The sequence below is a fragment of the Canis aureus genome, chromosome 19 (genome assembly GCF_053574225.1).
Source record: "Canis aureus isolate CA01 chromosome 19, VMU_Caureus_v.1.0, whole genome shotgun sequence".
NCBI classification, from domain to species: Eukaryota; Metazoa; Chordata; class Mammalia; order Carnivora; family Canidae; genus Canis; species Canis aureus.
In genome coordinates, this window is record NC_135629.1 from 44,980,196 (window position 1) to 44,993,794 (window position 13,599).

The 13,599-nt window shown below is 46.5% G+C and overlaps 1 protein-coding gene and 1 long non-coding RNA gene across 5 annotated transcripts in view; one reads left to right on the forward strand and one right to left on the reverse strand.

Annotated features, from left to right (window-relative positions):
* Positions 1–13,599, reverse strand: part of GATAD2A (GATA zinc finger domain containing 2A) — a 117,131-nt gene that overhangs the window by 82,602 nt on the left and 20,930 nt on the right. The window contains exon 1 of one of the 3 annotated variants that reach the window (XM_077859256.1): positions 13,194–13,290. The exons of the other annotated variants lie outside the window; for them this stretch is intronic. The gene's annotated coding sequence lies outside the window, so the exon portion shown is untranslated. Of the gene's footprint in view, positions 1–13,193; positions 13,291–13,599 lie in introns of those variants that run through there. 3 annotated transcript variants of the gene reach the window in all.
* Positions 1–13,599, forward strand: part of LOC144290250 (uncharacterized) — a 59,643-nt gene that overhangs the window by 13,485 nt on the left and 32,559 nt on the right. For both annotated transcript variants that reach the window (XR_013358021.1, XR_013358020.1), the window contains exon 2: positions 6,064–6,150. This is a non-coding gene — a long non-coding RNA (uncharacterized LOC144290250). The remainder of the gene's footprint in view (positions 1–6,063; positions 6,151–13,599) is intronic.

Here is a 13,599-nt window from a genome sequence, read left to right on the forward strand (position 1 = left end):
TCTCTCATAAGTAAATAAAATCTTAAAAAAAAAAAAATCTTGACAAGAGATTTTGTTACTAACAGAGGAAGAGAAAAGCATAACAGTGACTAATAATTATTGAATTTTTTATTTGATATCAGGCGGGGTGCCAGCACTTTACATGCCTGATTTCATTTAATCCTCATAACCACAGAATGAGGTACTGCTAATGCTACCCACTTCACCCAGGGTACTGCCAATGTTATACTTCATATGGGGGTACTTCCAATGTTACCCACACTTCTCACAAGGGACTGCCACTTGACAAGTGAGAAAATGGACACTGGGAGAAGTCAACGTGATTGGCTAGGGTTAGAGGGCCAAGAAGTCAAATAGGGATCCAAACCCAGGTCAGCTATCTCCCAGGCTAAAATCTGAACCACTGTACCATTAGGGACAGTCTGACTTTGAAACCATCCTGAGGCTGGATCCTTCCCAAGGCTCTGGGAAAATTTCCTAGAGCAAAGATCAGCACACCCACAATTCCTCTCCTAAAAGCACACTAACTTAACCCTTTCCTGAGTTGCTGGAAACTTCATGGAGGAGTGAGCATCAACTATGCAAGCTGTATCCTGTGGACCATGCAGCAAATTCAATTACTCATGTGCATCCTTTCTTTAAAAGTCACAAAACACCTCAGAGGTGTTGAAGCACATATTTCTGAGTCCTTACCTGCCAAGGTACAAGCCAAAGGAAGGGGCTTAAAGGACTTGATCAATACTGCCAGCCGGGGTCACAAACCATGACCAATTTTCATCTTCATTTCTAGTAAGATGTACACACACCAACCACACTCTAGCACACCACAGACGCAAACCAGAGTCCCCCACAGAGAGAAATCTGCACACATGCAGATTTTCCATGAGAACAGCACAAGGCTCACAAGTACGAGGCAATAAACAGAGCAGACACAAACTAGTAGAAAGAAAACTGGTCTCCTGGCCACTGACATAGCAGTGAGAGGACAGCAGAAGATACAGGGCTGAGGAACAGCCAGGCCTTACAAGGAGGGCTTCCTAGGATGGGCAGGGGCCAGGACACATGCCAGCCCTCCTAGCTCTGTATATGGGGCACCACGCTGCTGCCTTAATTTACCTCGCCTGATTCCTCACTTACCAGGTGCTACTCTGGAACTCAAGTCATTTTTTTTTCAAGTGCCAAATCCCCAAGGCCCCTTTCCTTCCTGCAACTATGAGCCTTTCCCCCTCTCAACACTGGTGGTGTTACTCTGTTGGACACCCACCTGTCTTCTCCCCTGGACTCTGCCAAAAGAGCCATGATATGAAAACATTTCAGCAATGCATGAAACAAGGAAACTTTCTCAAACCAGAAAGGAGCAGCTGTTGGAATAATTCATGTGAATGTTTCAGAGAAGAGCTTTAATCACTCTGGGTCTTTCCAGAAAAGTATCCAAAATCTCAAGTTGGAAAATCCTCAGAATCTAGAAAATGCAGGTTACCAACCAGGTCTTAGGACACTGAAATCACATCAAATCTCTTTCTAGTCCCTCTAATTGCTACAGTTCCACAGGCTGTGTCCATCTAATTTCCCTCCATCTCCACCTCACTCTTGAAACAGAGGAGATGTGTATGGTCACTCTTAGTTTATTCTTTCACTTTTTTTTTTTTTTTTTTTCTTCTAACACAAAGCACTATTAGTTTGGGAAGAGGAGGCATAAGAACAGATAAAGTTCTGCAGCTTCCCCCCAATTGTGGTGGCTGCAATCTGGCAGATTCACAGACATACCCCTTACAATCACGAGACTTCTAAAAGTGGCAGGGGGCATTCAGACCTCAGCCCACTGTATGTATCCTCCCTCCCAGCCAGGTAAAACAAAGAGGAGCCATCCAGCACCACAGGCTAGGCTGTCTCACAAACGTCCACCTTCTCCCAGGCAGTAGACATTACCTCAGACCACCTTCTCCAGGACCCAGTTCAACTCATCTTTGCTCACATTCAGCACCCCTAAAACCAAAGACCCACAAATGTAGAGCCTGTGTCAACTTCCAGTCCTCACTCTGCTGCACCTTTCAGATATGCTCCTACTCACTCTTCCCTCTCTCTCAGGGCACCCTATTCTATCTCTCTTATGTGGCCGTAAAACCCGAGGGCAGGAAAGGGCCATCACCAGATCCCAGGGGTACAGTACAGGCAAAGCAGGGAAGGGACCCCAGTTTCTGAATATACGGATGATTTGTCCTTAGCCCCTAGTATACAGCTAATCCCCACCCAGTCTCCTTGCACAGTGTCTCTAGCACCTGTTCCTGCTTTTTATTCCACACCAGGCAAATTCAAGGCCGTATTAGCTCAGGCCTGACTTTTATCAATGTCCCTTTTTCCTAACTGGCTTCCCTGCTCAATTAAAGTGAACACTCTCCTCTTCACAAATCTCTGAGGGCTCTCCATGCTTCTCAGATGAAGTGTAAACAGTCTTCCATTTAAGGTCATAATAACTGGAATGACCTGAAAAAAATTTTTTAACCTTATTTCCCGCTATGACTTTCCATGAAACCCTGAGGTATGGGAGGGTTATCTGTCAACTCCATCCATCCTTGATGCTCCACTGCAAGGAAATACCCCTTATAAATGGTCTAGTCCAACATCACCAACCTTTCCCACAAGAACTATAGACCTCCCAAGACCAAGAAAACAGCCCCTTCTCAGAAGAGTGTGCTGGAGAGTGGAGAGTGATAGATCAGATGCCCCATTTTGTTCACATCATGGCATATAAAAAAAATTACATTTGCACAGCACATTGGAGTATAGTAAGGGTTACTCACAGCCTGGGGCTAGAACCACCTGGCTGCAAAGACATCTCTGCATCCCTGTCACCCATCCCAGCTAGCCTGCTAGGAAGGTCTAGAGAATCTCACAGCCAGCAATATATCTCCTGCTCTGTTCATTCCACCATGTGTTGATAAGAAGCTTACACTGCATTTCACTACATGGGGCACCTTCCAGAGCAGCTTAGGCTCTTAAATATCAGTGGGTTAACTTAAAAAAAAAAAAAAAAAAAAAAAGGCCAACAGTAGTTCATAAACTCAGAAGGCTGGTTAAACAGACCAAACTTACCCTAACTTTTCTATCCAAATTAAGTTTCCTTTTTCCTTAAGCCATAAAACAAGGCAACAGAGTAGACAAGCTCTCCCATCATCTTAACCTCCACAAAAAATGGGTGCATGTCTGAAAAGCTCACCCAATGCTAAGCCCCTTCCCCAGGTGAAGATCTGTCCACTTTCACTGCCTTTTGTGGTAGGGTCACCTGATATTCTCTCTGAAAAGAAGAACCCCATCCATATTCTCTGAGGAGCTGAGTGGGTGCCTACTGGACCAGGAGTAGAAAAGGCCTCTGTCAGATAGTGACTCACCAATGGGCCTCCTGGAATCCCTCATGGCCCCCACCCCCAAACTTCTCTCTTCCAAACAAAACATGTTCAATCTCTCTAACCACTTCTGTGATACAATTTAAAGACTACTCCAGTACCAGATTGTACTGTTCTAGAATCATCTAGCACCCTTAACTGGCTGTTAATGCTCCACCCCTCTCCCTGGACTAGCAGTCAACCACTGAAGCCCAGCAACTGACATTTAGCCCATTCCACCTTACTTTCACAGTTGCTTGCTTTGACCTTGAAATGGTCACCAAGTCACCTGAAGGATTTCTGCAAATAAGTGCCATTACTTTTTTCTTAATAGACAGGAAAAGGAGTTTCATGCTCTCAAAATTGAAAGCCATCACCCACTTGATTCCAAAACAGGAAACACTGCTAGTTTTGTTTTTGTTTTTTTAAAGGCAGCCCTGAGATTCCAGCAGTCCTTAGTTCTTCCTCCCTATGTCCTGTCCCATCCCTACACTACAGATACCTTGATGACTTCAGGCTCAAAAAAAAAAAAAATGAGGCTTTTTGGGGATTAAGAAGTACACTTGTCCTGATGAGCACCAGGTGATACATGGAATTGTTGAATTACTATATCATATACCTGAAATTAACAGAACATCGTATTAACTAGGGACACCTGGGTGGCTCATCAGTTGAGCACCTGCCTTTGGCTCAGGGCGTGATTCCAGGATCAGGGATCAAGTCCCATATCAGGTTCCTTGCAGGGAGCCTGCTTCTCCCTCTGCCTATGTCTCTCTGCCTCTCTCTTTTTTTTTTTTCTCTGCCTCTCTTTGTGTGTGTCTCTCATGAATAAATAAATAAAATCTTTTAAAAATATTGTATTAATGGAATTAAAATAAAAACTTAAAAAAAATGATGAGGCCTTAAGGAAGGAAACCTGCCAATGGCCCTCCTAATTGAGGAGGGACCTAGTACAAAACAGAACTGACCAAACCAGTGGATGGAACTAGAGGGTACTATGCTAAGTGAAATAAGTCACTCAGATAAAGACAAATACCTTATGATTTCACTCATACATGGAATTTAAGAAACAAAACTGATGAACATAGAGAAAGGGAAGTAAAAATAAAATAAGATGGAAAGAGGGAGCCAAACCATAAGGGACTCTTAACTATAGGAAACAAACTATAGGGTTGCAGGAGGGGAGGTGGTTGGGGGAATGGGGTAAATGAGTGATGGGCATGAAGTAGGGCACTTGATGAAATGAACAACGTGTGTTACATGCAACTGATGAATCTCTAAATTTGACCTCTGAAACTAACAATACACTACATGGGGCACCTGGGTGACTCAGTTGGTTAAGCATCTGCCTTTGGCTCAGGTCATGATCCTAGGGCCCTGGAACAGACCCCCAGGTTGGGCTCTCTGCTCAGCAGAAGCCTGCTTGTGCGTGCATGTGCGTGCTCTCTCTAGTAAATAAAATCTTTTTTTTTTGGTAATAAAATCTTTATTAAAAAATGCACAATGTAAAAAAAAATGCACAATGTGTTAATTAAATTGAATTTAAATTTTAAAATTATGAATGAAGTAATTAATTAATAACTGACCAAGCCATAAAGAAATAAGGACATGGAGCGCCTAGCAGGTTCAGGTGATAAAGCATGCAACTTTTGATCTCAGGGTTGTAAATTCAATTCCCACATTGGGTACAGAGATTACTTAGAAGTAAAATCTTTAAAAGGAAAAAAAAAAAGAAGGATGACAGAGATCAGACCAAGGAAGCTCCAGGAGAGAACAAAGAGCTATGCTCTCCTTCCTTCTGCAAATTAAACCAGAGGCAAGCCACTCCTCCTCTCAGGCCTCAGTTTCCAGTTTATAACATCAAGAGCTGCTCCACTCATCCTGAAATTTGTGCTGCGTTCAGTAAAACAGCATACAGAAGCAAGCTAGTCCCAGGTGAATCCTAGACTTGTCTAGGGCCCAAGTATCAAACATAGTTACATTTCTAATGCTCTGACAAATATAAACTGACTACAAGTCTGCAATTTCATTTCCACCCAGACTTGGTACCTTAGTATCTTTGCCCAAGAAAACTTCAAAAGCAGACCAGGCAACTCCTACCATTGACACCTAGGATCCCACCTCCTCCCCAGACTTCAGCAGAGACAAACATCAACAAAGGAAATTGCAAAGTTTGGGAAGGGGGAAACAAGAGAAAGATGACCCACATACAAACTGTTAAGGTCAGTTAATGAAACAAAAAACAAAAGTGTTAAGGAAAACACTAATCAAACTTGGAAATCACCCAGGGTTCCAGTGCATATAAGAGAATCCCAGGGAGGGCATGGATTCAGAATCCTCTGAAAAAAACAGGGCCATTGAAGGGGCAGGTACAAACCCTTTACATGCACAGAATAACACAGGAGACAACAAAAAATGAAGTTCAATCATTTGAACTGTCAATGATACACAAACCTGAGAATATTACAGGTCTGGAATGGCTTGACCAATTCAACCAATGCCTTCAAACCAAGAATTCAGTTTGCTACACTCCTACTTTCCCCAAATCATTGAGCAGTTGGGAAAAATGTGTTTTCTCTGTGGATGTGAATAAGGTTGCAGTGGCAAAGTTTTCAGAACTTGCTGAGTAAACTTGCCCAAAACACACAAGAAAACTAAAAACCTCTTATCACCACCACAGAAATCCACCAGCTAGAATCTCAAGTGAAGAGAATACTGACCTGAAACCTGTCCACCTCCAAGGTTATGTTGAGCAGCTGCCTCCAAGGTAAGAATGTGTGGAATACAATTTAAAAGCCACTGACTCAAAGGCTAATTGCACAGAATAACTGGGATTAGAGGAAACGTTATGCTGGGATTATATGCAGGTTTAAAACCACAGGGTTTCTTTCTTTCTTTCTTTTTTTTTTTTCCAATTCCCTTCCAAATAATTTGATGACCTTTTTATTTTATTTTTTAATTTTTATTTATGATAGTCACAGAGAGAGAGAGAGAGAGAGGCAGAGACACAGGCAGAGGGAGAAGCAGGCTCCATGCACCGGGAGCCCGACGTGGGATTCGATCCCGGGTCTCCAGGATCACGCCCTGGGCCAAAGGCAGGCGCCAAACCGCTGCGCCACCCAGGGATCCCTGATGACCTTTTTAGATGAAAGCTCCTTACAATGAGTTCTAAAAACCTCAAAATTGTTAGGCTGTGGTAGGATTTTGTTATAAAGAAAATCTAACTCCTCAATCTGAGTGTTTCATTGTGTGTGATAACTGACATGTAAGATCTTATGGGGCTCATCATGTAGTTGTCATCTGGGGGTCAATTTTGTCTTAGAGGTGAATGGAGTCAGGAGCTAAGATACTTTTTACTTGCGAACATTTCCCATTTGTCCTCACAGCCATCCTATGAGATCAAAGATATATTCCCTGCCTACAGATAGGAGAGCTGAGGCCTGGTAACCAGGCAACTCACCCAAGGCTGAAAAGCAGTAAACTACTCAGCAAAGCCAGATCTATCAAATTCCCAAGCCAGGTTAAGAGCTGTAAGTCTGGAAGGAGACTAGGATTCAGTCCTGGGCTCTCCCATTTGCCACTACAAGCACCATCAGGAGGCAACCCATTTCCCATCCCTGGCCAGAGACTACTTGTGATAAAGCCAGAAGTGCAAGTAGCCTCTTAAAGGCAAGACCCCGGAGGACAGATCTGCCTGGCAAACATCTTCCTATCTCACAGATGGAGGCACTATTCCTGAAAGTGAGAACATAAGATTTAGCAAAGACAGAAAAGGGGCTACCTCCTTTCCCCCTGGTGGGGCCCCACAAACTAAGCTATTCTGTATCACTAGGGTCCCGCCTAGGCTAGTGGAAAAAACATACAAAATCTGAACTCATAAAGGCTGGAACCCACTCTCCGTTGTAGAATAATCAGCAAGGTGGCCCTAGAAAGTGTCACCCTCTGTAGGGGACTTTGGCTTCTTCCATTTGGAACATGGGGACAGGCTACGGCTCCAAGGGGCACAAAGCCGTGACAGTTTGTCCTGAAAGTGTGGAGGTGCTCCACACCCGAAGCAAAGCAGTGCCTTTGTGCTCTGCCTCATCCATTCTCATTGTAACAGCACTCACTGAACTGTATATACACTAGGTCCTGTGCTAAGCCACTTGCATTTATTATCACATTCCAACTCAGTTGTTCAAGGAAGACATTACCTCCTTTTTAGAAACCGGAAACAGAGAATAAGGTTCAGTCAGCAAGGTCACATCACAAGAAGTGGCAAGCGGAACTTACACCCACCCAACCTAAGGCAAATCCAGGGGTCTAAGACACCACTGCAGGGACCTGCTGCCTGGGAATAGGTACAGGGGCTCACTTCTCACTCAGCAAACAGCAGGAAGCCTTGGGTGAGGACTGCTTGGCCACAATAGCATAGCAGTATTTTTTAAAGCGGACTTAAAGGCATCACCTCATTTAAACCAAATTAAGCTTAAAGATTCCAATCAAAAGATCTGATCAGTATGATGGGTCAGGTAGTACCATGTCTGGAGACAAAGCTGCAGGAGGAAAGGCTGAAATGAAAGATTCAACCTTCAACAAGTGGAGACTTTATCAACCCCACGCTGCCTCTACCCTCTCCCCAACTGCCCCTACCGCCCCTCAATCCCCAGCTGCAGCTAGCTATCTTTGAGGCCAAGCAACCTCAAAATGCAACAGTTTCAAACCTTCCCCAAAACTCCTACCTCAAGCCCACTTGCAGGTTATTGTCCAATGTCAACACATTCTATCTCAAACACTGGTCTAACTCTCAGATATTAAGCCTTCAGTCCTTTCATATAAGGAACCAGGAAACAAGAAGGCAAAGCCCCTGACAAACTTGCCCGAGACACAGGGTTACCTTTCTGAGGATCAAAAGAAAGTGGGTGCAGCGCACTGAGAAGCTGCAAGGGCTCTTTCCTCTGCCACCCTAGAGGGTTCCAGAGGATTCCCAGTCACTTCCTAAGGCTACCTGCAGGTATTCAATTAGAGTAAGTTCCTTTGTCTTCTAAAAGACTAACCTACATTTTCATCAGACAAAAAGAGGTCACAAATACAGCCTAGAAAACGAGGGGAGGGGCAATAAGCCCATGGTCTGACATTCCTCTTAACTAAAAAGTCCTGCATCGCGTTTGCCAGCATCCACAAGTATGCAGAATCTGTCCCCAGCTGGTACTTTTGTTTCTAAGAACACCAGCCTCAATACTTCCACTTCCCTGCCACCACTTCAGGTCCCGTCTTTTCTCTCAACCTTAACACATGGCCTTCTAATTCCATGCAAGATGTAGCTTTGCACAGTTAGAACATCATTATCAAAAGAATAGCAACCTGAAGCCAGACTGTCTGGCTAACCTTCTAAAACAGTTCACTCAAGAGCATCCATTCTAACAATCAACCACACTTAGCAAGCAACACAGTTCTATGAGCCTCAAACTATGACACTGTCAACTTGTTCTTCTGGTTTTGCCACACTTCCCACCCCAACAACTGTACAAGGAAATCCCAGAGATGCTCTATTACCCCAAGACGACTGCTCATAAAGACCTCACCTAATCACCTGTTTCATAATCTTTCTGGTTTTCTACAAGGAGCATAAATTAACTCAATTATGGCGGGGGGTAGGGGGGAATCTAGGGAAAATAGCCTTGCTCACTGCATCTAATGGCACAGAAACATCACAAGTCCAAGCAGGCAGTTCTCTCGACGAGCATCTGAGTTGCTCATGCTTTTGTTGGAGATTGTTAGCACACTGATAGTTCTTAACTGAACTCAGTGGCAAGGCCATTACATTTTAGTCTCTCTTGGGAATTGACATATTCAAGACTCTGAGGGTCATTCTTAATTTTCCCTTAAGAAGACAAACATCAGAAAATGCCAACATCTGGGGCACCTGGCCGGCTCAGTTGGTAGAACATGTGACTTTTGGTCTCAGGGTCTTGAGTTCAAACCCCACGTTAGGCATAGAGATTACTTAAGAAATAAAGAAAACTGGGATGCCTGGGTGGCTCAGCAGTTAAGTGTCTGCCTCTGGCCCAGGGCGTGATCCTGGAGTCCTGGGATCGAGTCCCGCAAAGGGCTCCCTGCATGGAGCCTGCTTTTCCCTCTGCCTATCTCTGTGTCTCTCATGAATAAATAAATAAAATCTTAAAAAAAAAAAAAAGAAAGAAAATAAATGTAGAAATCTCTTGAAGAAGAAAGAGGCAATTCGAATGGCTTCGCTACTTTCCCACCCATGTCTTTCAGAAGCATCCTTCAGTGGTCTCTCTAAAGCCCAAGGTGGTCCTGTGAACACTATCCCAGGAATCCCTGCCTTATCCTCTTAGACCGGGGGGGGGGGGGGGGGGGGGGGGGTCCCATTGCTCTTAAAGTAAATCCCAGACCCTCTAATCTCTGTGTGTGTCTCTCTCTGCTCCAACCACCCCAATCTTCCTTCAGTCCCAGATACTCTATCAAAGATGCTCTTCCTTTTTCTCTTTACCTATTTAACTCCTATACATCCTCCAATCTCAGTTGTAGAAAGGTCCCCTTGAGTCTTGCTCACCAGGTCACAGCATCATTTTCTCCTTGCCCTTAAAACTTTCTCCATGTTTTTGAGATTATAATTTCTCTCCCACTAATCTCATGGTAAACTCCACTGAGCAGGGATTCCTAGCACAGTGTCAGAGGAATAGTATAAACTCTGATATTTATTGAATAAACCTATCCAAAAATCACTCCTTGCAATACAGAAATTCACAAAATAAATAATGCAAAATAAGTGAAAGCTACTGAAAAACTGAGAATTGAATAAAATCTGTTTTATTACTCTAAGAATGTTTCTTGAGGCATCTATCTAGCTGGTTCAGTCACTAGAGCATGCGACTCTTGATTTCAGGGTTGTGAGTTCGAGCCCTGCATTAGGTGTAGAGGTTACTTAACATCAGTAATAGGGGCACCTGGGTGCCTTCAGCTCAGGTCATGATCCCAGGATCCTGGCCCACATCAGGCTCCTTGCTCAGCAGGGAGCCTGTCAGTCACCCTGCTTGTGCTCTGTCAAATAAAATCTTTTTAAAAAAAATGGTAACGGAATAAAAATGTCTTTTTAAAAACATTTCTGAGGAATCCCTGGGCAGCTCAGTGGTTTAGTGCCTGCCTTCGGCCCAGGGCATGATACTGGAGTCCTGGGATCGAGTCCCACATCAGGCTCCCTGCATGGAGCCTGCTTCTCCCTCTGCCTGTGTCTCTGCCCACCCTCCACCCCCGCCCATGAATAAATAAAATCTTAAAAAAAAAAAAGTTTCTGGGGTACTAGGATGGCTCAGTGGTTTAGCGTCTGCCTTTGGCTCAGGTCATGATCCTGGGGTCCTAAAATTAAGTCCCACATCAGGCTCCCTGCAGGGAGTCTGCTTCTCCCTCTGCCTATGTCTTTGCCTCTTGCTCTGTGTCTCTCATGAATAAATAAAATCTTGAAAAGATAAAAATAAAAAAATTAAAATGTTTCTTATTTTTCAAATAATCACAAAATACACAGATATCAAAAAGTTTAAGAAAAAAAAAAAAAAACACTCCTCACCCTAACCCAGCAATTCTGTTATCATTCCGGTACAAATCCTTCCAGGATTTTTTTTCTACCAAAAGTAGCATTATTTCTTTCTTCACTATCACAATATACGATTGTAGGATCTGCCAAATAATACTGCATTAATATAGATGACTTGACATTAAAAAAAAAAAATGATGTCATCTGAATGGAAATAACAATGCATCCAAATTGGTAACACAGGGCCCATCCCAATTTCTACATCACATCCAAGATGAGAGGCAATCTTCTGTAAATATCAGCTTCAGAATTTTAGAGGAGTAATATGGGATGAAGACGAAGAATGGGAGACTACATGAGGAAAGGATCTAGCAAACTGCTCTCATGCTCTCAAAATCTCCATTCTAAACTACTTCCTCTAGAAAAGGGCCAACTTTTCTGAGTTGGAAGCTGAGGAAGCAAATGCAAAGGGGCAGGTCTGTGGCTTGGCTCCTTCAAGGCCAGCAGGTAACTCTGCTGAGGACATCAGAGGGTTACAATGGTGTCCCTAAGTCATCAGGTCATCCATCCCCCAACTCCTAGGAGAAGTAGAATGGAGGCTAGACAAGTACATGGCTTCTTGTTTTAGCAATGCCCAGGAAATGCTCACACAGTGGGTTGCAAACAGGAGCATTCCTGGGCTCGTATCTCAAAAACATCAGGCTCAAGCCAAGCTCTGCCCCTGCACCACTCAGTAGCTTTGGACAACCAGCCTAGCCTCCAAGAGCCTCAGTTTCCTCGCCTGTAACGTAGGGATTATATCCTCCACCATACTGGAGTGTTATGGACAAGGAAGATACCTGTATTTAACAGGCACTCAAATCTGGGGACTGGTATGGTTTATCCAGCCCTCCTCCATGGCTTGCTGTCAGGTGTAACATGCTACTAATTTTAGCATCCTGATCTGGTGCCAGCAAACATTATTTCACCTAATCTAACTTAAAAGAAAACTTGTAACTATTACCAGGAAAAAAAAAAAAAAAAGAACATCAAAGGACAATCAGTACAAGTCTAAAGAAACTACACAGAAGGCTGTCTGTCCCTCAGTTTATCTGTGCTGCCACAGCCAGAAGGTGTCACTGTGCGAAATGGACACACAGGACCAGACAAGCACTGTGTACTCAAGAAAACTGAAAGAAGTAAAAGGGTGAGGAAGAAAGAAAAATTAAAGACTCAACTGACTCATCCGGACTTTGATCTAAAAAATCCAAAGCTCTCGAGATAAGGATGAACTACAGAGCTAAAGACGCTGGGTCAAATACACAAAATTTAACAGCCCCTGCAAAGTTCCCAGGGCAGGACAGAAATGCGCACCTAAGGGTTGACATTCAGTTCCTAATGGAGGGATCCCCATTCATTTCTGAGGCCCAGTGTGTGCACGCACACCAAGTGTCAATCACGCTCTAGGCTGGGGCCCTGCCCATAAGCCTTTCCTTGTTGAAGTGATCAATTCCGATTCTTGGCAATAATCCCTTTAAAAGGCCAGCTGCTGCTGTCTAGTCACTGATGCCGACCCATTCCAGGTGGGGGAAAAAAAAAATCAATACAGCCACCGCCTAAACGCGGAGGCAAATTTAAAGTGTACCGCCCCATGAAGGGCTTAAGTCCAGAGAGGGGGAAGGGTCCGGCAGGCTCCCGGGGGTCAGGCAGTAAGGGCGCGAGCTGGGAGAGGGCCGGCCCTGCAGGCGTGGGCGCGCGGGGACTCTTATTCTGACACGGGATCCTCCGCCGCCGCCGTCGCCGCCGCCGCGGGGTTCAGCGCAGCGGCCAGGCCCGCCCGGGACCCCCGCCCCCCGCCCCCGCCTGGGACCCCCCGCCCCGCGCGCCCACGTGCCGCCCTCTCGCCACCCCCTCCCCCGCCCGTCCCGGCCGCTCGGAAGCGACCCCTGGAGGCCCAGCCCCTCCCCCGGCCCCGGAGGAAGCGCAGAGGGAAGGGGGGCGACGCCGAGACTTTCCGGGACCCCCGCCCGGCCCGGCCCCCACGTGCCTGGGCGGCGTCGGAGCGCGGAACTTTCTAGGGTAGCGCTAGCAAGACGCTCCCAGAATACAAGGAGTAGATAGAACTCACTCGCTCGCTCTCACTTTTCCATGCTCACGCGGGGGGGTCCCTCAGAGCCCACTGACCCCCGACCCTGCCCGACCCTCGCCACCCCGACGCTCCAGGCTCCACCTCACGACCCCAGCCCCGACCCCACCCCCCGACCCCTGCGCCCCGCCAAGTTTGGTCCAGAACTTACCGGGCCGCGGGCCGGCCGGGCCCTAGGGCAGCGCGCGGGTTCGCGGGGCCGTGGGGCCGGGGTCGCCTGCGGGGCCGGGCGGCCGAGGGGCCGGGGGCGCCGGGCCGCGCGCGCTCGCTCCGCCTGTGGGGCCGCCCGGGCCCGCGGCGCTCGCTCCGCCGGTCCGCCCGCCCGCCCGCGCCGCCGGCCAGATAATGCGCCCCTCGGCCGCACACATGGAGCCCGGCGCCGGCGTCACCGCCCGGGACATGCGCACCAGGTCAGCGCGCCCGGCCCGCGGCCCCCAAAACACCGGGGAGCTCTTAAAGGCGACGCCGCCCGCCCGCGCCCGGCTGGGCGGGGACAGACGGCTGAGGGGCGGGGCCTTACGGTGGGGCGGGGCAATGCTGCGGGGAGGGCGGGGCAA